Raw genomic sequence first — 26,201 nt, forward strand, 5'->3', positions numbered from 1 at the left:
AAGGCTCAACAGAGGCCCAAACAAAGGGAATCCAAGGGGGGGAGGGAGGGAGTGTGTTGAGTGGAGAGGCATATGCATGGAGGCAGGGGGAAGGAAGAGGGGGAGGGGTTGGGGATCTTAGGGGAGGTGAATATCAGGAAAGGTTTTACCATTGGCAATGTAAATGAAGATGATATTCAATAAAAAAAATAAATTAAAAAAAGAAAGTAGTTAATAAAAGAAAGAAAGAAAGAAAGAAAGAAAGAAAGAAAGAAAGAAAGAAAGAAAGAAAGAAAGAAAGAAAGAAAGAAAGAAAAGAAAGAAAGAAAGAAAGAAAAGAAAGAAAGAAAGAAAAATCCATTATGCCACGTTTCTTTAATGTACCTAGGATGCCTGCAGAGGACTGAATCTAGGGGAAAGGGAAGGTGATGAGGGGAGAAACTGAGAGGAGAGCAGGAAGAGGAGAGTATGGTCTGATCTAATACATGAGAGAAGAATGTAAACATACATATATACAGACAGACAGACAGACAGATAGACGCTGACTTTCAAGAATGAAAGAATAAGGGGGCAATTTGATTACTAAATGTTCTGTAATTCTGCAAACAGCTCTGGCTCTTTAAAATAAATAAATAAAATCAAGAAAATATCTCCCACCAGGAAAAAAAAATACAACTAGCAACAGCAAAGGAAATTCATTACCACTAGAAACTGATTATCCTAGTAAAGCAAGCCCTGGATATTCCAACACAGAAAATGACCTTAAAACCAACTTACAAAGATTATGGACGTCCTTAGAGATGAATTGAATGAATCCATTGAAGAAATTCAGAAAAAGACAAACAAAAAGTTGGAGGAAATGAATAAATTTTTACAGGAAGTCAAGAAAAAAACAGTTGAATGAAACAAATAGAACTGTTTAAGATTTGAAAATGGAAATAGAAACAATAAAAAAATCACAAACTGAGGGAATACTGGAGATGGAAAATTGAATAGGCTACAGACACAATCATCATCAACAGAGAACAAGAGAGGGAAGAAAAAATCTCAGGCTTTGAAGATAAATAAAAGAAATAAATATATAAATCAGAGAAAATGTTAAATCTAAAAAATTCCTGGCACAAAACATTCAGGAAATCTGGGACACTATGAAAAGACCAAACCTAAGAACAATAAAAATAGGAGAAGGAGAAGAAACACAGCTCAAAGACTCAGAAAATATTTTCAAGAAAACCATAAAAGAAAAACTTACTCACTGAAAGGAGTAGCATATATGAGACAGGCAGACAGACAGACAGACAGACAGACCGAGACAGAGATTAAAGACTTTCTGGAATTCAATGAAAATGAATTCAAAACTTACCCAAACTTATGGAACACAATGAAAGCAGTGCTAAGAGTTCATAGCACTAGTGCTTTCATAAAAAAATTGGAGAGATCTCATACTAGCAACTGAAGACTATAGCTGAAAGCGCTAGAACAACAACAAAAAGCAAACATACCAAGAGGAGTATACAGCAAGAAATAATCAAGCTGAGGGCTTAAATCAATAAACATTTTTAAAGGGAACTATACAAAGAATTGATGAGACAAAGAGTTGGTTCTTTGAGAAAATCAACAAGATAGACAAACTCTTACCTAAACTAGCTAAAGGGCAAAAAGAGAGAATACCCAAATTAAATTTAAAAAGAACATAGGGAACATAACAAGAGAAACTGGGGAAATCCAAAGAAACACTAACTTACTGAAAACCTGTACTCCTCTTGAAAAACATCTAAAATAAATGGAAATTTTCTTGGTAGAGACCACTTACCAAAGTTAAATCAAGACCACATATACAATTTAAATGGACGTATAACCACCAAACAAATAGAATCAGTCATTAAATGTATTCCAACCAAAGAAAAAAGTTTTAGCAGATGGTTTTAGCACAAAATTCTATCAATTTTTAAAGAAAAGCTAGTGACAATACTTCTCAAATTATTCCACAAAATAGACAAGAAGGAACTTTGCCAAATTCATTCAATAAGGCCATAGTATCTCTATGGCCTTACATAGAGACAACAACTCAACAAAGAAAAGGGGTTACAGATAAATTTCCCTCATGAGCATTGATACACAAATTCTCAATAAAATACTGGCAAACCAAATCCAGGAGCATATCAAAAAAGTCATGATCAAGTAAGCTTCACCCCAGAGATTCAGGAAAGGTTTGGGTCCTTCCTCAACATAAAAAAATAAAAATCTGTCAATGTGAAGGTTTGGGTCCAGGGAGTGGTACTGCTTTGAGATCACCCTCTTAGTTGCCTGGAAGTCAGTCTTCTGTCAGCATTCAGATCAAGATGTAGAGCTCTCAGCTCTTCCTATGCAATGTCCGCCTAGATGCTGCCATGCTCTAGCCTTGATGATAATGGAATGAACATCTAAACCTAGCCGGCCCCAATTAAATGTAGTCTTTTATAAGAGTTGCATTATCAAGGTGTTTCTTCACAGCAATGGAAACCCTAAGCACAATAGTAATCTGACATATAAAAAAAACTTAAAGAAACAAAAACACACACGATAATCTCATTTGATACTAAAAAAGCCTCTGACAAAAATCCAACATCCCTTCAGTACAAAAGTCTTAAGAGAAGAACTTCAAGTCTCTGAAGAAAGAAACTGAAGAAGATCTCAGAAGATGAAAAGATCTCCCATGCTCATGGATTGGCAGGGTTAATATAGGAAAATAGCCATCTTGCCTAAAGCAATCTACAGATTCAATGCAATCCCCATCAAAATTCCAACTCAATTCTTCATAGAGTTTGAAAGAAAAATTTCTAAATTTATCTGGAATAACAAAAATCCCAGGATAATGAAAACTATTCTCAATAATAAAAGAACTGGTGGAATCACCATCTCTAACCCCAAGCTATACTACAGAGCAATAGTGATAAAAACTGCATGATATTGGTATAGGGGCAGGCAGGTAAATCAATGGAATAGAATTGAAGACCCAGAAATGAACCCTCACAGCGATGGTCTCTTGATCTTTGACAAAAGTGCTAAAACCATCCTATCTTGAGGATGCTTGTTGAAAAAAAGACAGCATTTTCAACAAATTGTGCTATATCAACTGGCAGTCAACATGTAGAAGGATGCAAATTGATATCTCCCTGTACAAAGCTCAAGTCCACATTAAGGACTTCCACATAAAGCCAGATACACTGAATCTAACAGATGAGAAATTGGGGAAGAACCTGGAGCACATAGGGACAAGGGAATTTTTCCTGAATAGAACACCAATAGCTTATGCTCTAAAAGCAAGAATTGACAAATGACCTCATAAAATTGCAAAGTTTCTGTAAGGCAAAGGACACTGTCAATAGGACAAAACAGCAAACAACAGATTGGGAAAAGATCTTTACCAATCCTACATCTGATAAAGGGCTAATATCCAATATATACAAAGAACTCAAGAGATAGACTCCAGAGAACCAAATAACCCTATTAAAAATGGGGTACAGAGCTAAACAAAGAATTCTCAACTGAAGAATACTGGATGGCTGAGAAACACGTAAAGAAATGTTCAACATTCTTAATCATCAGGGAAATGCAAATCAAAACAACCCTGAGATTCCACCTCACACCAGTCAGAATGGCCAAGATCAAAAACTCAGGGGATAGCAAATGCTGGAGAGGATGTGGAGAAAGACGAAAACTCCTCCATTCAAGGATTGCAAGCTGGGAAAACCACTCTGGAAATCAGTTTGGCAGTTCCTCAGAAAACTGGGCTTAGTACTACCTGAGAACCCAGTTATACCATATACACAGACAATGCTCCAACATGTAATAAGGATACATGCTCCACTATGTTCATAGCAGCCTTATTTATAATAGCCAGAAGCTGGAAAGAACCCAGATGTCCTTCAACAGAGGAATGGATACAGAAAATACACATTTACACAATGGAGTACTACTTGGCTTTTATAAACAATGAATTCATGAAATTTTTAGGCAAATGGATGGAGCTAGAAACTATCATCCTGAGTGAGGTAACCCAATCACAAAGAACACACATGGTTTGCAATCTCTGTTAAGTGGATATTAGCCCAATAGAACTCAAGAACATCTTCCCACACTCCTTTCATCTTCTGAGATCTTCAATTTCTTTCTTCAGAGACTTAAAGTTCTTCTCTCAAGACTTGTCCTGAAGGGATGTTGGATTTTGCCCACTGAGTTTTTTATCTTGGCCATTCTGACTGGTGTGCAGTGGAATCTCAGGGTTGTTTTGATTTGCATTTCCCTGATGATTAAGGATGTTGAACATTTCTTTATGTGTTTCTCAGCCATCTGGTATTCCACAGATGAGAATTATTTGTTTAGCTCTGTACCCCATTTTTAATAGGGTAATTTAGTTCTCTGGAGTTGAGATTCTTGAGTTCTTTGTTCTTGATTGGTGAAATTTTTCGCCAATTCCACATCTAACAGGGGTGCAATTTCCAAAATACATAAATAACACAAAAATTAGACAACAAACCAAGTAATACAACTTGAAAAATAGGGTACAAGTTTAAACAGAATTCTCAACAGAGGAATTCCAAATGGCTGAGAAACACTTAAAGAAATGTTCCACATTTAGCCATCAGGGAAATGCAAATCAAAATCACTTTGAAATTCTACCTTCCTAGCTATCACATGTGTTATTGATCTTAGCCATTCATGCAGTTGTAAGGTAGAATTTCAAAGTGATTTTGCAGGAGGAACATTCTGCCATGGCTGGAAGAAGTGCAAACTTAAAACACCACGGTGGATATCAACATGGTGGTTCCTCAGAAAATTAGGAATAGATCTACTTCTAGACAAGTTACACCATTCTTGGCAATATACTGAAAGGATACTCCATCCTACTTCAAGGACACTTGTTCAACTCTGTTCATAGAATCTTTATTCATAACAGCCAGAGGCTGCAATCAACCTTGATGTCCCTCAACCAAGCAATGAATAAATAAAATGTAAAACAATTGTACAATGGAGTATTACTAAGCTGTGAAAAACAATGGCATCATGAAATTTGCAGGAAAATGGATGGAACTAGGAAAAAATTATTATGAATGAGGGAACCCAGACTCAGGAAGACACACATGCTTTGTACTCACTTATAAGTAGATATCTATAAAATAAAGGATAATCAGGCTACAATCCACAGACCCAGAGAGACTATGTAACAAGGAGAGTTCAAGGAGGCATACATTGATTTCCCTGGAAAGGATAAATAGAACAGATTTCAAGAATTAACTAGGGGCAGGTAGGGATGCAGAGTGGAGGGATCATGTAGACTGGAGAAATACGTGGAGACAGAGAGTTTTTGGAGAGATGACTGGACCTGGGCACATTTCCAAGCCTATGTGGAAACCTATTGTAGTGGAAGCTCTCTAGAATCTTTGGGGTAGCCGTAGTGAAGACTCCTAGTAATGGTGGATACAGTGTGACTAGGACACCAACCCAGCCACAAAAAGTTCAACCTGTAAGTTGTGCTGCCTCCGATATGTACTGTGGTAATGGTGGCACAGAACTTTGTGGAAGTGACCAACCAATAGCTAGTGCCAACCAACTTTAAGTGTACACCACAGCATGAGAGGGAGCCAACACCTGACATCACCTGGATGGCCAGGAATGAGAAACCAAAGACTCAGGATAGAATCAAACAAAACCTTGGGGAAAATTAATGAAACAATTACTAATGATATTCTGCTATACTCATAAAGAGGTGCCTAATTGAATGGTCATCAGAGAGGCATCATCCAGCAGCTGATGAGAGCAGATGTAAAGTCCCACAGCCAAACACTAGGCAGAGCCAAGGGAAACTCACAAAAGAAAGGAGAGTGGATTGCAGGAGCCAGCAGGTTCAAGGACACCTCAGCAACACAGCCTACAGAATGAACCAAGTGGAACTCAGATTACAGAGACTGAAGCAATATACAGGGACTCTGTATGGGTCTGAGGGAGGTCCTCTGTATATACATAAGGGTTGTGCTGTCTGTTTGTCTTGTGGTACTCTTAGCACTGAGAGTGAGGGGTCTCTCTGACTCTTTTGCATGCTCTTGGAACCGTTTTTCTCCCCCTGGGTTGCCTCATCCAACCTTGATATGAGGGTGTAATGGCTAGTCTTATTCTAACTTGTTATGCAGTGTTCAGTTGATATCTTTGGGAGGCCTGCTATTTATTCATTCATTTGTTTTTTTGTTAGTTCACTTATTTTGAAAAGAAACAAAAAAGTGGATTGGGGGAAATGGGAGGTGCAGGGGAGACCTGGGAGGAGTGGAGGGAGGAGAAACTGAGTCAGGATATAATATATGAGAGAAGGATAAAAGAAAAATATCTATTTTCTTTTTATTTATATTTAATTTTATTCTACTTTCATATATAATAGCCCAACAGTGATTTTCCATGCCCCAGTCATACTAACCCCATACCCCTCTCTTTCCCAGATGTACACTTCCTCTATTTCCCTTCCAAAAATGTGCTGGTCTCCCAAGGATATTAACTGAACACAACACATTATAACAAGACTAGGCACGAACCCTCCTGTCAAGCCTGAATGATCCAACCCAGCAGGAGAAAAGGGGTCCCAAGAGCATGGGAAAGAGTCGAAGGCACCCCTCTCCCTGACTTCAACTGCTTCAGTCACACAAGAACACCCAGAAAGACAACTATAACATATATGCAGAGGACCTAGCTCAGACCCACATGGGGACTTTGATGGTCACTTCATTCTCTGTAACCCCTGTAAGTCCTGTTGAGTTTGTTCTGTGAACCATATTCTGCTGGTACTCTCAGCCCCTCTTGCTCCTACAATCCTTCTCCCACTTGTCTCTGTTTGGCTGTAGGTCTCTGCTTCCACTCCTATCAGTTGCCAGATGACACCTCTCTGATGCAAATTGGGCTAGGCACTGTTGTGTGAGTATAGTGAAATATCATTAGGAATCATTTAATTAATTTTCCAGGAATGTTTGATTCTGTTCTGGCTCTCTGGGTTGTCTAGACTCTGCTTTCTGGTCATCCAAGCAGGAGAAAGTAAAGAATAAAAGGAAAATTTGTAATGGTCTCATTTTAGGCTATTATCTTGTGAAGAGAAACTGATAGATCTTATTCCATGCAGCATTTTCTTCCAGGCCTCTCAAATCTCAGCATGTATATAGTCACTAACTTAAAACCTAAATTCAGGTATATACTATAAAATAAGTTGGCATAAATGTTTAAAAAGTCTGTTGTAGTTTACAAAAGAAATTAAAGGAAAAAATCAAAATGTTGGCATAAATTTATCTGACGTAACTCCCTCATATTTTTCCCAGGCCCAACACACATTCCCTTCACACGGGCACTGTTGAATTAACAGCCAAAGGAGCACCCATATGCTTAAAGGGCTTCGTCTATCTTCTGAAAGAAAGAGAAAGAGATGGCAAGCATATTTCTACGGAAGTGTATCCCTTGATGTCAGTGGATAAAATCTGAAGGTAACAAAAACTTAGTTTCAAGAAGCATGGGAAGTATTATTACATAATAAATACAGCTACCAGGAATTATCAGAATGAGCTTTGGCAGTAACCAACTGAATATGGGGTCCACATAATTAAAATAAATTGCTTTATAAACTGATCAATCCAATAAAAACTTCTGAGGTAGAATTCCTGGATATGCTGGAGAGAGGCATCATACATAGGCTCTCAGAGAGAACTTATTCTAAATGGCAATTACTTCCCAGTTTTCCCATGAACGACTTAGAGCTTTTGAAGGGTTACAGTGTACAAGGACCATCTGTCTCCTAAAAGTAATGCCAAGAGAAAAAGCAACAATATGAGTTACATACCTGTAGACACTGCCTTTTGTGGTCTTTGCTGTGCAGGAAAGAAAAGAGGGGCAGTTTTAAAAGGAGTGGAGTGAGTATCAAAATGGAGACTACAAATGGATTTAAATATGTAAAGTTCATACATAAAATCTTCTCCATCAACTTACATTCCTACTTCAAACCTAGATCATTTTGTTCATGGTCAGTGAGCACTAACCTAGTGTAAAATAGTGTAAGAAGAGTGAGTTTGTCCATGATAGATAAAAGACAAGCTGCACCTATTTGGGGTGTTTTTATCATTAACTGCTGTTGCATAAACTGAACATAAAATGGGCTGTGACACTGGATAAATCATTTGTTTCCACTTGTTATTGATGACATTTCATAACTCGTTTGGGGCTCTGCTTTGCCCCATCACTCGTGAGTTATGAGGTCATCAATCATGACTGGGACTAAATGATTTATGTAAGCTACCCTATTGTATATTTTGGTACAATGTACAGTAAAGCACAGACTATTGATTTCTAATGCTGTTGCATTAAGTTTATCAAACCTGTTTGTAAAACCGTGATCTTGTGCCATCCACTGCAACAACTGAGTATAAAATATTGAAATAATTTATGAGCAAAAAAACACGCAAAAATGACTCTAAGAATTCCTATATTCTTTAATTCCAATTTGCTATTTTGTTTAAAGGCAATGTAAAAGTCTCCTTGAACTTAAAAAATATACTGTCTTAGAGAAAGAATTGTAGCTAAGAACATGCAATCAATATATAAAGTCAAGATTAGGTTACAACATAGCTGAGAGAGCCTAGAACCCTTAATAAGGGCTATGCATCCTGTGTAACCTCCAAAGATTTTAGACAACAGTAACCACTGAGTACAATTTTACACCAAGTATTATACTTTAAACTCCAATGGCTCGGCAACAAGTACAGAAACACAACACAGTCATTTTTAGAGAATAAAAGAGTAGCTTCTTCTTTTCATAATGAAAACTTTTTGATGTTTCCCTGTATATATGTGTCTAGATGTAATACTGCTGTATGTATATGCATGAAGTGTACACATGCCTGTGCATATGTGAAGAGGACATGGGCATCCTCCTCTATCACTTTGTCTTATTCTCTTGAGAGGGAATCTGTCACTGAAACTGGAGCTAGGTGGCAGCCACCAAGTCCCCTTGACTCTCTTGTCTCTGCTTTGCACAGTACTGGGGTTGCTGGCACGTGCACAGCCATGCTCAACTCCTTTCCTGGATGCTGAGACCTGAACTCTGGTCCTCAGGAGCAAGTCAGCTTACTCACTGAGCTGTCTTTCCAGCTCCCAAAGCAAAGCCCTTTTAACTGTTATTTGGTTTATAGTTTCAAAATGGCTATGAGAATGTTTTATTAACTTATTTATTATAAAATAATGAAGAAAATGTTCCTTTGGGACATTTTGAAGCTCTTCAGAAAATACAGATAGCATCTTAAGAGACTGGAGAATATTTCGTTTTTGCCTTTTCCATTCTATGGACTTCCTTAGAACAGTTTTATAAAAGTTTTTCTTGGTGAATTTTAGACTAAAAATGTGGTTTAAAAATATATATGTAACTACAGAAAATGAAAAAGAATTTAGGGAAGGCAATCAAAGCATATTGCAAATCAAACCCAGAATAAGAGCATCAGAAATCCAGGAAGCTTCAGCTATTTGCAATTACGAGAGTAATTGCTATTTTAACATGTTGCACTTGTTCCAAAGAAACTCTGTTCCATACACTGAAATTCAAGGGGTTTAAATCACAGCAAAGGCTTTAGAAGCTTATCAAGACTAAATATACAATCAAAACAACATATTATCTACATATTTTAGTTGATTTTTTAAAAGGTACCTCTCTAGCAGTAGGATGCAAATGATGTTGACCAGCTGTATATCATCCCTTGTAATGATGATGACAAATTGTTAAAATATAGTCTAAAGTATTGAAAAATCTAAGTCATATATAAAAATTTTTTTCTTCAAATAGAAAAGCATTACATTTTATGAAAACTATTGCAACTAGTTGCAGTATTTAAGAGGTTTTAAGATTTCTTAATCCAAACTCTTTCAAAGGCCTTTCAGGAATCTCAATAAATACCCCAAGACTTTTTAAAATAGATCAGTATGAGCTTGTGGTGTATGAGTTTAATAGCATTACCACTTCAAACTATGCAGAGTCCATGATCATAAAAAGAAACAGCAAACATCCTACAAGCCACTGATGTTGGAAAGGCTACAATTATAGATCAATGTTATCAATATATATATATTCTGGAGTCCCAAGATGCCCTGGTTAGCCTGAAATTCATCTTATAGCAAACAGGAACCTTGAGCCCTGATCTCCCTGCCCCACTTCCAAAGTACTCGGATGGCAGTGATGCACTACCAGGTCTGTGTCTGTGATTTGTCTCCTTCCCTGCCCTTTGGTTTATGGAGCTGGGTGTGAAGCCCTGGGCTGCATTCATCCTTGGCACATTCTCTACTAGCTGAGCTACATTTCCAGGCCTTGCTGTTAGTTTTCAATATTTTCTCATTTTGATTAATTTGACATCTGGTCAAAAAGGAAGTATTTAAACTCAGTGGTAGAGAGGCCAATTTTTCTCTTTTTTCATTGTGTGTGGGTAACAGCTTGGCTGTTAACATGTCTATTTAACAAACCAACTGTAGTACATCCACACCCCCACCCCCAGAGCCTGTGGCCTCCTATTTATACTTACAGCTATAAATTAGTTGCTTCTTTCATCCTCAATCAGAGAGTTTTTTTTTTTTTTTCCATGAGTGATACAACTACACAAAACACTGATAGTTAGTGACTGTGAGAGTTCAGTCCTAAGCAGGACATCTACAGAAATCCTTCAAAGCCAAGAAACAATAAAAAGTGGTAGGAAAGAAAGAAAGAGTAGAAAGATGCAGAGAGGTACGCTGAAACCCTGCCTTTTGGATTTGACGTGGTCTTTCCAAGCATGAAAACCACAGCAACCCTAGATACCGCTATAGGCAAGACCTGCACAAACCCCTCCATCAACATCTCATCGTGGGTGCAGGAGGAGCTTATGAGGAGGCTTCTCTCCTTTGAGATATGATGGTTTAAAGGGGGCAATTCTCCGCAGTGGAATAGTTACTAGTAAGTTGATCCAACTCTATAAAATAGAGTCCCCCATCCATCCTTGTGTCAGCAACTCTAATTAAACTCAGTGGATCACAACGAAAAGAGGAGAGGATAGAGGCTGGGGGAGGGAAAGGAGAGAGTGAGGGGGAAAGGAAAGCAAGTCTGGTTGGAATGAAAAAGAATTCAAAAGGAGAGGGGAGAGAAAAGTGTATTTGGAGTGAGCCTGATCAAAACTTCCTATAAAACATGTAAATTTGTCCCCAAAATCCATTGTTAAAAAATGAATTTCCATTCACTGGCACGTTTCATGAAGAGAGCACTAAGGGAATGAATGACTCCTTGCGCCATCTTCACTGCCTGACAGAGCAGAAAGGCAGTACCAGGTACCGAGATTATCTCCAGTTTAAGATCTCTGGGGGCACAAACCACCAGGTGTCTGCCTGCCCCCAGGACCTGGGCAGATCGGTGGGTCGTCTGTGTGCCAGCCTATAGTGGGGCCTGTGCCCTATGTGGAGATCAGCACAGGGAGTGACTCTCGGCCGCCATCTTTGATGCCTGACAGAGCAGAAAGGCAGCACCAGGTACAGAGATATCCCAAGGATAAGATCTCTGGGGGCACAAACCGCCAGGGGGTCTGCCTGCACCCAAGACTTGGGCAGATTGGCGGTTCATCTCTGTGCCAGCTGGTCATAGGCACAGTGCCCTACATGGGGATCAGCACAGGGAGTGACTTCTCACCACCATCGTCGCTCCATGACAAAGCAGACAGGGAACACCAGGTTCACTGAGACAACCCAAGTATAACATTGCTTGGAGCAAGACACAGCAGGGCTCCAACAGGACACAAGAGGAGGGCATCAGCAATCTGTACCAGGGAAACTCAGTCATGTTTCCCTGTGTTGTGGAAATAGCCTTACAGGTTCACAGGAAGTGGAAGACCAACTAACACCAGTGAGAACTAGATGGCAAAAGGCAACAGAACAGAACTAGCAGAAATCAAGACAATGTGGCAGCATCTCAACCCAATTCTACAAAAACAGCAAGTCCTGGATATCCCAACACACCAGAAAAACAAGAGTTGGATTTAAAATCACCAGTAAGGATGCTGTTAGAGGAACACATGAAGGACATAAATAAATCTCTTAAAGAAATTCAGGGCATGGTAAAACTGGGGGCGGCAGCGGTAGCAGTGGCTGCTCCAGCTGAAGGGCCAGCAGCGGTGGAACCAAGGCGACACAGGGTCCAGTTAGGCCCTGCGCCCACGACCACTGACCTTCGCTGACCAGCCGGGCGGCAAGCAACTGCGGTTCTGCGGAGCCTTTCTCTGCACGGAAGCCACTTCAGAACTCCGCTGCCCGCCAGTCAGGAGAGACTCACCGCCATCTTGACCCCGGGCTCCAGAGATCGGTCAGACTAAGGTACACAAACATAATCCTAGGCCCAACACCGCAGGGGTCTGAGCCAGACGGGCGTTGGCCTGCACCCAGGCCCTGGGCTGTTCGAGTGGCCATCGGGGCGCCAACCCAGCCAGGAGTTTTTTTTTTTTGCCCCGGCCGGTGCATTTTGCCGCCATTTTGCCTACAGGAGCCAGAGTGCTCGGGAGGGCAGAGACTGCTAACAAGCGTAGCCTGAGGCTAACAAAACGGGGGTCTAGGCCCCAAAAGGCACAGGACTGACCCCAAGAACTGGGCGGCTTGGTGGGCCATCTGTGTGTCAACCAGCCCAGGAGGTTATTAGCACAACAGACTCTCCCGGTGCTTTCGCGGAGCGCGGACGCGCACGCCCGCCATCCAGGTCACCTGGCGGACCCAAATAACAGACATAGCCCTAGGGGAACTTTGCTCGGACCTTGGCCTCCCAGGCGTTTGCCTGGACTCAGGGCCCAGGCGACAAGGCTAACCTAGTGTGCGCCAGCCCGGTTGGGGAAATCGGCTGCCCAGCGGAGTGAGCGGAGCACAGGGGAGGTCACAGCAACATTCACCTTCGGAGCTCCCTGGGGGTGCACACGGGTTCCACCTGGTCCACAGACACAATCTGGGGCAAGGCCTCAGGCAGAAGCCCCCAGCTCAACTCTCTCCGCTTCAGATCAGCCTGGGTGGCCGCCACATCTCCAGGTCCCTCAAGAGGCTAGTGGGGGCTTCCGGGCGGCCAGCTGGGAGAAGTCGGTGTGCTCCAATAAATCCTGCGGGCCCCAGCGGGAGCCTTCAGGTGCCTGCTTCGGGATCTGAACAGCCTGGACAACAGCACCCTGTCTATAGGCAGTGCAGAGTGTAAGCTGTGCACCAGAGGCCAACGGGAAGGGGCAGCTTGCACTGGTGAGTCCAGCACTGACAAGACCAAGTAACACCAGTGAGAGCTAGATGGCAAAAGGCAAACGCAGAAACGTCACTAACAGAAATCAAGGCAATATGGCAACATCTGAACCAAATTCTCCTCTACCAGCAAGTCCTGGATACCCCATCACACCAGTAAAACAAGATTTGGATTTAAAATCACTGGTCATGATGCTGGTACAGGAACACATGAAGGACATTCAGGAGAAAATGGATCAAAAGTTAGAAGCCCTTGCAAGGGAAACACAAAAATCATTGAAAGAAATCCAGGAGAATACAAAAGCCAACAAGGAGGAAATGCAAAAAACACTTAAAGAAATACAGGAGAACTTTGCTCAACAGGCTGAGGTCATGAAAGACGAAACACAAAAATCTCTTAAAGAAATACAGGAGAACTTTGGTCAACAGGCTGAGCTCATGAAAGAGGAAACACAAAAATCTCTTAAAGAATTACAGGAAAACACAAACATGCAAGGGAAGGAGCTAAGCAAAACCATCCAGGATCTAAAATCAGAAGTAGAAACAACTAAGAAAACTCAAAGGGAGACAACTTTGGAGATAGAAAGCCTTGGGAAGAAATCAGGGGACAGAGATGCAAATATCAACAACAGAATACAAGAGATAGAAGAAAGAATCTCAGATGCTGAAGATTCCATAGAAACCATGGACTCAACAGTTAAAGAAAATGCAAAGTGCAAAAAGCTTGTAACCCAAAATATCCAGGAAATCTAGGACACAATGAGAAGACCAAACCTAAGGATTATAGGCATAGATGAGAGTGAAGATTTACAACTTAAAGGGCCAGCAAATATCTTCAATAAAATTATGGAAGAAAACTTCCCTAACCTAAAGAGAGAGATGCCCATGAATATACAAGAAGCCTACAGAACTCCAAACAGACTGGACCAGAACAGAAATACTTCCCGTCACATAATAATCAAAACACCAAATGTTCTAAACAAAGAAAGAATACTAAAGGCAGTAAGAGAAAAAGGCCAAGTAACATATAAAGGAAGACCTATCAGAATCACAGCAGACTTTTCACCTGAGACTATGAAGGCTAGAAGGTCCTGGGCAGATCTCATGCAGACCCTAAGAGAACACAAATGCCAACCAAAACTACTATATCCAGCAAAACTCTCAATCACCATAGATGGAGAAACTAAGATATTTCATGACAAAACCAAGTTCACCCAATATCTATCCACAAACCCAGCCCTAAAAAGGATAATAGGAGGACAACACCAATACAAGGAGGGAAACTCCACCCTGAAAAAAGCAAGATAGTAACCTTTCATCAAACCCAAAAGAAGTTAAGCAATCAAATTTAAAAAATAACGTCAAAAATGATAGGAAGTAACAATCACTATTCCTTAATATCTCTTAACATCAATGGACTCAATGCCCCAATAAAAAGACACAGACTAACTGACTGGATACGTAAACAGGACCCTACATTTTGCTGCTTACAGGAAACACACCTCAGGGTCAAAGACAAACACTACCTTAGAGTAAAAGGCTGGAAGACAATTTTACAAGCAAATGGTCTCAGGAAACAAGCTGGAGTAGCCATTTTAATATCAGATAAAATTGACTTTCAACCCAAAGTCATCAAAAGAGACTCTGAGGGACACTTCTTGCTGGTCAAAGGAAAAATACAACAAGAAGAACTCTCAATCCTGAACATCTATGCTCCAAATGCAAGGGCACCCTCTTTCATAAAAGAAACTTTATTAAAACTCAAAGCACACATTACACCTAACACAATAATTGTGGGTGACTTCAACACTGCACTTTCCTCAATGGACCGATCAGGAAAACAGAAACTAAACAAGGACACAATGAAACTAATTGAAGCTTTGGACCAATTAGACTTAACTGATATATATAGAACATTCTATCCTAAAACAAAAGAATATACCTTTTTTTCAGCACCTCATGGTACCTTCTCCAAAATCGACCATATAATTGGTCACAAGACAGACCTCAACAAATATAAAAAGATAGAACTAATCCCATGCCTCCTATCTGATCACTATGGAATAAAAGTGGTCTTCAATAGCAACAGAAACAACAGAAAACCCACATACACGTGGAAATTGAACAATACTCTACTCAACGACACCTTGGTCAAGGAAGAAATAAAGAAAGAAATTAAAGACTTTTTAGAACACAATGAAAATGAAAACACAACATACCCAAATCTATGGGACACAATGAAAGCAGTGCTAAGAGGAAAACTCATAGCCCTGAGTGCCTCCAAAAAGAAAATGGAGAGAGCATACATTACCAACTTAATGACACACCTGAAAGCCCTAGAACAAAAAGAAGCTATTTCACCCAGGAGGAGTAGAAGGCAGGAAATCATCAAACTCAGGGCCGAAATCAATCAAGTAGAAACAAAGAGAACCATACAAAAAATCAACAAAACTAGGAGCTGGTTCTTTGAGAAAATCAACAAGATAGATAAACCCTTAGCCAGACTGACCAAAGGGCACAGAGAAAGTATCCAAATTAACAAACTTAGAAATGAAAAGGGAGACATAACAACGGAAACTGAGGAAATCCAAAAAATCATCAGATCCTACTACAAGAGCCTGTACTCAACACAACTGGAGAATCTGGAGGAAATGGACAATTTCCTTGACAGATACCAAATACCAAAATTAAATCAGGACCAACTAGACCATCTAAACAGTCCCATAAAGCCTAAAGAAATAGAAGGAGTCATAGAAAGTCTTCCAACCAAAAAAAGCACAGGACCAGATGGTTTCAGTGCAGAATTCTACCAGACCTTCAAAGAAGAGTTAACACCAATACTCTTCAAACTATTCCATAAAATAGAAACAGAAGGAACACTACCCAATTCCTTCTACGAAGCCACAATTACGCTGATACCAAAGCCACAAAAAGATCTAACAAAGAAAGAGAACTTCAGACCAATTTCCCTTATGAACATCGATGCAAAAATACTCAACAAAATTCTTGCCAACCGAATCCAAGAACACATCAAAACGATCATCCACCATGATCAAGTAGGCTTTATCCCGGGAATGCAGGGTTGGTTCAATATACGGAAATCCATCAATACAATCCACTACATAAACAAACTCAAAGAACAAAACCACATGGTCATTTCATTGGATGCTGAAAAAGCATTTGACAAAATTCAGCATCCTTTCATGCTTAAAGTCTTGGAGAGAACAGGAATTCAAGGCCCATACCTAAACATAGTAAAAGCAATATACAGCAAACCGGTAGCCAGCATCAAACTAAACGGAGAGAAACTTGAAGCAATCCCACTGAAATCAGGGACCAGACAAGGCTGCCCCCTTTCTCCTTATCTTTTCAATATTGTACTTGAGGTACTAGCTCGGGCAATTCGACAACATAAGGAGGTCAAAGGGATACAAATTGGAAAGGAGGAAGTCAAACTATCATTATTTGCAGACGACATGATCGTCTACCTAAGTGACCCAAAGAACTCCACTAGAGAGCTCCTACAGCTGATAAACAACTTCAGCAAAGTGGCAGGTTACAAAATCAACTCAAGCAAATCAGTGGCCTTCCTATACTCAAAGGATAAGCAGGCTGAGAAAGAAATTAGGGAAATGACCCCCTTCACAATAGCCACAAACAGTATAAAGTATCTTGGGGTGACTCTTACCAAACATGCGAAAGATCTGTATGGCAAGAACTTCAAGACTCTGAAGAAGGAAATGGAAGAAGACCTCAAAAAATGGGAAAACCTCCCATGCTCATGGATCGGTAGAATCAATATAGTTAAAATGGCCATTTTGCCTAAAGCACTATACAGATTCAATGCAATACCCATCAAAATCCCAACTCAATTCTTCACAGAGTTAGAAAGAGCAATTATCAAATTCATCTGGAACAACAAAAAACCCAGGATAGCTAAAACTATTCTCAGCAACAAAAGAAAATCTGGGGGAATCAGTATCCCTGACCTCAAGCAATACTACAGAGCAATAGTGTTAAAAACTGCATGGTATTGGTACAGTGACAGACAGGAGGATCAATGGAACAGGATTGAAGATCCAGAAATGAACCCACACACCTATGGCCACTTGATCCTCGACAAAGAGGCTGAAAACATCCAATGGAAAAAAGATAGCCTTTTCAACAAATGGTGCTGGTTCAACTGGAGGTCAGCATGCAGAAGAATGCGAATTGATCCATCCTTGTCTCCTTGTACTAAGCTCAAATCCAAATGGATCAAGGACCTCCACATAAAGCCAGACACTCTGAAGCTAATAGAAAAGAAACTGGGGAAGACCCTTGAGGACATCGGTACAGGGAGAAAGTTTCTGAACAGAACACCAATAGCGTATGCTCTAAGAGCAAGAATTGACAAATGGGACCTCATAAGGTTACAGAGTTTCTGTAAGGCAAAGGACACCATCAAGAGGACAGATCGGCAACCAACAAATTGGGAAAAGATCTTCACCAATCCTACATCAGATAGAGGGCTAATATCCAATATATATAAAGAACTCAAGAAGTTAGACTCCAGAAAACCGAACAACCCTATTAAAAAATGGGGTACAGAGTTAAACAAAGAATTCTCACCTGAAGAACTTCGGATGGCGGAGAAGCATCTTAAAAAATGCTCCACTTCATTAGTCATTAGGGAAATGCAAATCAAAACAACCCTAAGATTTCATCTTACACCAGTCAGAATGGCTAAGATTAAAAATTCAGGAGACAGCAGGTGTTGGAGAGGGTGCGGAGAAAGAGGAACACTCCTCCACTGCTGGTGGGGTTGCAAATTGGTACAACCACTCTGGAAAGCAGTCTGGCGGTTCCTCAGAAAACTGGGCACCTCACTTCCAGAAGATCCTGCTATACCACTCCTGGGCATATACCCAGAGGATTCCCCACCATGTAATAAGGATACATGCTCTACTATGTTCATAGCAGCCCTATTTATAATTGCCAGATGCTGGAAAGAACCCAGGTATCCCTCAACAGAAGAGTGGATACAAAAAATGTGGTATATCTACACAATGGAGTACTATTCAGCCATTAGAAACAATGAATTCATGAAATTCTTAGGCAAATGGATGGAGCTAGAGAACATCATACTAAGTGAGGTAACCCAGACTCAAAAGGTGAATCATGGTATGCACTCACTAATAAGTGGTTATTAACCTAGAAAACTGGAATACCCAAAACATAATCCACACATCAAATGAGATACAAGAAGAAAGCAGGAGTGGTCCCTGGTTCTGGAAAGACTCAGTGAAACAGTATTTGGCAAAACCAGAACGGGGAACTGGGAAGGGGTGGGAGGGAGGACAGGGGAAGAGAAGGGGGCTTACGGGACTTTCGGGGAGTGGGGGGGGGCTAGAAAAGGGGAAATCATTTGAAATGTAAATAAATTATATCAAATAAAAAAAAAAAGACAAAAAAAAAAACAAAACTGCATGGTATTGGTACAGTGACAGGCAGGAGGATCAATGGAACAGGATTGAAGATCCAGAAATGAACCCACACACCTATGGCCACTTGATCCTCGACAAAGAGGCTGAAAACATCCAATGGAAAAAAGATAGCCTTTTCAACAAATGGTGCTGGTTCAACTGGAGGGCAGCATGCAGAAGAATGCGAATTGATCCATCCTTGTCTCCTTGTACTAAGCTCAAATCCAAATGGATCAAGGACCTCCACATAAAGCCAGACGCTCTGAAGCTAATAGAAAAGAAACTGGGGAAGACCCTTGAGGACATCGGTACAGGGAGAAAGTTTCTGAACAGAACACCAATAGCGTATGCTCTAAGAGCAAGAATTGACAAATGGGACCTCATAAGGTTACAGAGTTTCTGTAAGGCAAAGGACACCATCAAGAGGACAGATCGGCAACCAACAAATTGGGAAAAGATCTTCACCAATCCTACATCAGATAGAGGGCTAATATCCAATATATATAAAGAACTCAAGAAGTTAGACTCCAGAAAACCGAACAACCCTATTAAAAAATGGGGTACAGAGTTAAACAAAGAATTCTCACCTGAAGAACTTCGGATGGCGGAGAAGCATCTTAAAAAATGCTCAACTTCATTAGTCATTAGGGAAATGCAAATCAAAACAACCCTAAGATTTCATTTTACACCAGTCAGAATGGCCAAGATTAAAAATTCAGGAGACAGCAGGTGTTGGAGAGGGTGCGGAGAAAGAGGAACACTCCTCCACTGCTGGTGGGGTTGCAAATTGGTACAACCACTCTGGAAAGCAGTCTGGCGGTTCCTCCGAAAACTGGGCACCTCACTTCCAGAAGATCCTGCTATACCACTCCTGGGCATATACCCAGAGGATTCCCCACCATGTAATAAGGATACATGCTCTACTATGTTCATAGCAGCCCTATTTATAATTGCCAGATGCTGGAAAGAACCCAGGTATCCCTCAACAGAAGAGTGGATACAAAAAATGTGGTATATCTACACAATGGAGTACTATTCAGCCATTAGAAACAATGAATTCATGAAATTCTTAGGCAAATGGATGGAGCTAGAGAACATCATACTAAGTGAGGTAACCCAGACTCAAAAGGTGAATCATGGTATGCACTCACTAATAAGTGGTTATTAACCTAGAAAACTGGAATACCCAAAACATAATCCACACATCAAATGAGATACAAGAAGAAAGCAGGAGTGGTCCCTGGTTCTGGAAAGACTCAGTGAAACAGTATTTGGCAAAACCAGAACGGGGAACTGGGAAGGGGTGGGAGGGAGGACAGGGGAAGAGAAGGGGGCTTACGGGACTTTCGGGGAGTGGGGGGGGGCTAGAAAAGGGGAAATCATTTGAAATGTAAATAAATTATATCGAATAAAAAAAAAGAAGGAAAAAAAAATAAAAAAAAAATAAAAAAAAAAAAAAAGAAATTCAGGAGAAAATGGATCTAAAGTTAGAAGTCGTTACGAGGGAAACACAAAAATCATTTAATGAAATTCACTAGAATATGGGTCAAAAGATAGAAGTCAATAAGGAAGAAATCTAAAAATCACTTAAAGAAATGCAGGAGAACTTTGGTCAACAGTCAGAAGTCATTAAAGAGGAAACACAAAAATTTCTTTTTTTTTTTGTTTTTAATGAGCTTTAATAATTATTAAAAATAAGGTTTAAAATATACATATTTCCAAATGGAAATAGTTATGTCAATGAATTTTTATTTATTTATTTATTTATTTATTTATTTATTTATTTTTTATTCGATATAATTTATTTACATTTCAAATGATTTCCCCTTTTCTAGCCCCCCCACTCCCCGAAAGTCCCGTAAGCCCCCTTCTCTTCCCCTGTCCTCCAACCCACCCCTTCCCACTTCCCCGTTCTGGTTTTGCTGAATACTGTTTCACTGAGTCTTTCCAGAACCAGGGGCCACTCCTCCTTTCTTCTTGTACCTCATTTGATGTGTGGATTATGTTTTGGGTATTCCAGTTTTCTAGGTTAATATCCACTTATTAGTGAGTGCATACCATGATTCACCTTTTGAGTCTGGGTTACCTCACTTAGTATGATGTTCTCTAGCTCCATCCATTTGCCTAAGAATTTCATGAATTCATTGTTTCTAATGGCTGAATAGTACTCCATTGTGTAGATATACCACATTTTTTGCATCCACTCTTCTGTTGAGGGATACCTGGGTTCTTTCCAGCATCTGGCAATTATAAATAGGGCTGCTATGAACATAGTAGAACATGTATCCTTATTACATGGTGGGGAGTCTTCTGGGTATATGCCCAGGAGTGGTATAGCAGGATCTTCTGGAAGTGAGGTGCCCAGTTTTCGGAGGAACCGCCAGACTGATTTCCAGAGTGGTTGTACCAATTTGCAACCCCACCAGCAGTGGAGGAGTGTTCCTCTTTCTCCACACCCTCTCCAACACCTGCTGTCTCCTGAATTTTTAATCTTAGCCATTCTGACTGGTGTAAGATGAAATCTTAGGGTTGTTTTGATTTGCATTTTCCTAATGACTAATGAAGTTGAGCATTTTTTAAGATGCTTCTCCACCATCCGAAGTTCTTCAGGTGAGAATTCTTTGTTTAACTCTGTACCCCATTTTTTAATAGGGTTGTTTGGTTTTCTGGAGTCTAACTTCTTGAGTTCTTTATATATATTGGATATTAGCCCTCTATCTGATGTAGGATTGGTGAAGATCTTTTCCCAATTTGTTGGTTGCCGATCTGTCCTCTTGATGGTGTCCTTTGCCTTACAGAAACTTTGTAATTTTATGAGGTCCCATTTGTCAATTCTTGCTCTTAGAGCATACGCTATTGGTGTTTTGTTCAGAAACTTTCTCCCTGTACCGATGTCCTCAAGGGTCTTCCCCAGTTTCTTTTCTATTAGCTTCAGAGTGTCTGGCTTTATGTGGAGGTCCTTGATCCATTTGGATTTGAGCTTAGTACAAGGAGACAAGGATGGATCAATTCGCATTCTTCTGCATGCTGACCTCCAGTTGAGCCAGCACCATTTGTTGAAAAGGCTATCTTTTTTCCATTGGATGTTTTCAACCTCTTTGTCGAGGATCAAGTGGCCATAGGTGTGTGGGTTCATTTCTGGATCTTCAATCCTGTTCCATTGATCCTCCTGCCTGTCACTGTACCAATACCATGCAGTTTTTAACACTATTGCTCTGTAGTATTGCTTGAGGTCAGGGATACTGATTCCCCCAGATTTTCTTTTGTTGCTGAGAATAGTTTTAGCTATCCTGGGTATTTTGTTGTTCCAGATGAATTTGATAATTGCTCTTTCTAACTCTGTGAAGAATTGAGTTGGGATTTTGATGGGTATTGCATTGAATCTGTATAGTGCTTTAGGCAAAATGGCCATTTTAACTATATTGATTCTACCGATCCATGAGCATGGGAGGTTTTCCCATTTTTTGAGGTCTTCTTCCATTTCCTTCTTCAGAGTCTTGAAGTTCTTGTCATACAGATCTTTCACATGTTTGGTAAGAGTCACCCCAAGATACTTTATACTGTTTGTGGCTATTGTGAAGGGGGTCATTTCCCTAATTTCTTTCTCAGCCTGCTTATCCTTTGAGTATAGGAAGGCCACTGATTTGCTTGAGTTGATTTTATAACCTGCCACTTTGCTGAAGTTGTTTATCAGCTGTAGGAGCTCTCTAGTGGAGTTCTTTGGGTCACTTAGGTAGACGATCATGTCGTCTGCAAATAATGATAGTTTGATTCTTCCTTTCCAATTTGTATCCCTTTGACCTCCTTATGTTGTCGAATTGCCCGAGCTAGTACCTCAAGTACAATATTGAAAAGATAAGGAGAAAGGGGGCAGCCTTGTCTGGTCCCTGATTTCAGTGGGATTGCTTCAAGTTTCTCTCCATTTAGTTTGATGCTAGCTACCGGTTTGCTGTATATTGCTTTTACTATGTTTAGGTATGGGCCTTGAATTCCTGTTCTCTCCAAGACTTTAAGCATGAAGGGATGCTGAATTTTGTCAAATGCTTTTTCAGCATCCAATGAAATGACCATGTGGTTTTGTTCTTTGAGTTTGTTTATGTAGTGGATTGTATTGATGGATTTCCGTATATTGAACCAACCCTGCATTCCCGGGATAAAGCCTACTTGATCATGGTGGATGATCATTTTGATGTGTTCTTGGATTCGGTTGGCAAGAATTTTATTGAGTATTTTTGCATCGATGTTCATAAGGGAAATTGGTCTGAAGTTCTCTTTCTTTGTTGGATCTTTGTGTGGCTTTGGTATCAGCGTAATTGTGGCTTCGTAGAAGGAATTGGGTAGTGTTCCTTCTGTTTCTATTTTGTGGAATAGTTTGAAGAGTATTGGTGTTGACTCTTCTTTAGAGGTCTGGTAGAATTCTGCACTGAAGCCATCTGGTCCTGTGCTTTTTTTGGTTGGAAGACTTTCTATGACTCCTTCTATTTCTTTAGGCTTTATGGGACTGTTTAGATGGTCTAGTTGGTCCTGATTTAATTTTGGTATTTGGTATCTGTCAAGGAAATTGTCCATTTCCTCCAGATTCTCCAGTTGTGTTGAGTACAGGCTCTTGTAGTAGGATCTGATGATTTTTTGGATTTCCTCAGTTTCCGTTGTTATATCTCCCTTTTCATTTCTAAGTTTGTTAATTTGGATACTTTCTCTGTGCCCTTTGGTCAGTCTGGCTAAGGGTTTATCTATCTTGTTGATTTTCTCAAAGAACCAGCTCCTGGTTTTGTTGATTTTTTTGTATGGTTCTCTTTGTTTCTACTTGATTGATTTCGGCCCTGAGTTTGATGATTTCCTGCCTTCTACTCCTCCTGGGCGAAATAACTTCTTTTTGTTCTAGGGCTTTCAGGTGTGTCATTAAGCTGGTAATGTATGCTCTCTCCCTTTTCTTTTTGGAGGCACTCAGGGCTATGAGTTTTCCTCTTAGCACTGCTTTCATTGTGTCCCATAGATTTGGGTATGTTGTGTTTTCATTTTCATTGTGTTCTAAAAAGTCTTTAATTTCTTTCTTTATTTCTTCCTTGACCAAGGTATCATTGAGTAGAGTATTGTTCAGTTTCCACATGTATGTGGGTTTTCTGTTGTTTCTGTTGCTATTGAAGACCACTTTTACTCCATAGTGATCAGATAGGAGGCATGGGATTAGTTCTATCTTCTTATATTTGTTGAGGTCTGTCTTGTGACCAATTATATGGTCGATTTTGGAGAAGGTACCATGAGGTGCTGAGAAAAAGGTATATTCTTTTGTTTTAGGATAGAATGTTCTATATATATCTTTTAAATCTAATTGGTCCAAAGCTTCAATTAGTTTCATTGTGTCCCTGTTTAGTTTCTGTTTTCCTGAGCGGTCCATTGAGGAAAGTGCAGTGTTGAAGTCACCCACAATTATTGTGTTAGGTGCAATGTGTGCTTTTAGTTTTAATAAAGTTTCTTTTACGAAAGAGGGTGCCCTTGCATTTGGGGCATAGATGTTCAGGATTGACAGTTCTTGTCGTAAAGATCTTTCACATGTTTGGTAAGAGTCACCCCAAGATACTTTATACTGTTTGTGGCTATTGTGGAGGGGGTCATTTCCCTAATTTCTTTCTCAGCCTGCTTATCCTTTGAGTATAGGAAGGCCACTGATTTGCTTGAGTTGATTTTATAAACTGCCAATTTGCTGAAGTTGTTTATCAGCTGTAGGAGTTCTCTAGTGGAGTTTATTGGGTCACTTAGGTAGACTATCATGTCATCTGCAAATAATGATAGTTTGACTTCTTCCTTTCCAATTCGTATCCCTTTGACCTCCTTATGTTGTCAAAATGCCCGAGCTAGTACCTCAAGTACAATATTGAAAAGATTAGGAGAGAGGGGGCAGCCCTCTCTAGTCCCTGATTTTAGTGGGATTGCTTCAAGTTTCTCTCCATTTAGTTTGATGCTGGCTACTGGTTTGCTGTATATTGCTTTTACTATGTTTAGGTATGGGTCTTGAATTCCCGTTCTTTCCAAGACTTTAAGCATGAAAGGATGCTGAATTTTGTCAAATGCTTTTTCAGCATCCAATGAAATGACCATGTGGTTTTTTTCTTTGAGTTTGTTTATGTAGTGGATTGCATTGATGGATTTCCGTATATTAAACCAACCCTGCATTCCCGGGATAAAGCCTACTTGATCATGGTGGATGATCGTTTTGATGTGTTCTTGGATTCGGTTGGCAAGAATTTTATTGAGTATTTTTGCATCGATGTTCATAAGGGAAATTGGTCTGAAGTTCTCTTTCTTTGTTGGATCTTTGTGTGGCTTTGGTATCAGCGTAATTGTGGCTTCGTAGAAGGAATTGGGTAGTGTTCCTTCTGTTTCTATTTTGTGGAATAGTTTGGAGAGTATTGGTGTTAACTCTCCTTTGAAGGTCTGATAGAATTCTGCATTGAAACCATCTGGTCCTGTGCTTTTTTTGGTTGGAAGACTTTCTATGACTCCTTCTATTTCTTTAGGTGTTATGAGACTGTTTAGATGATCTATTCGGTCCTGATTTAATTTTGGTATTTGGTATCTGTCAAGGAAATTGTCCATTTCCTCCAGATTCTCCAGTTGTGTTGAGTACAGGCTCTTGTAGTAGGATCTGATGATTTTTTGGATTTCCTAAGTTTCCGGTGTTATATCTCCCTTTCCATTTCTAAGTTTGTTAATTTGGATACTTTCTCTGTGCCCTTTGGTCAGTCTGGCTAAGGGTTTATCTATCTTGTTAATTTTCTCAAAGAACCAGCTCCTGGATTCGTTAATTCTTTGTACGGTTCGCTTTGTTTCCAATTGATTGATTTCAGCCTTGAGTTTGATGATTTCCTGCCTTCTACTCCTCCTGGGTGAATTGGCTTCTTTTTGTTCCAGGACTTTCAGGTGTGTCATTAAGCTGCTAGTGTATGCTCTCTCCATTTTCATTTTGGAGGCACTCAGGGCTATGAGTTTACCCCTTAGCACTGCTTTCATTGTGTCCCAAAGATTTGGGTATGTTATGCCTTGATTTTCATTAAATTCTAAAAAGTCTCTGATTTCTTTCTTTATTTCTTCTTTGGTCAAGGTGTCATTGAGTAGAGTATTATTCAGCCTCCATGTGTATGTGGGCTTTCTGTTGTTTTTGTTGCTATTGAAAATCACTCTTACACCATAGTGATCTGATAGGAGGCATGGGATTAGTTCGATCATCTTATATTTGTTGAGGTCTGCCTTGTGTCCAATTATATGGTCGATTTTGCAGAAGGTACCATGAGGTGCTGAGAAAAAGGTATATTCTTTTGCTTTAGGGTGAAATGTTCTATAAATATCAGTCAAATCCAATTGGTCCAAAGCTTCAATTAGTTTTACTGTGTCTCTGTTTAGTTTCTGTTTTCCCGATCGGTCCATTGATGAAAGTGGAGTGTTGAAGTCCCCCACAATTATTGTGTTATGTGCAATGTGTGCTTT

This window comes from Apodemus sylvaticus, chromosome 3 (genome assembly GCF_947179515.1).
Source record: "Apodemus sylvaticus chromosome 3, mApoSyl1.1, whole genome shotgun sequence".
Lineage (NCBI taxonomy): Eukaryota > Metazoa > Chordata > Mammalia > Rodentia > Muridae > Apodemus > Apodemus sylvaticus.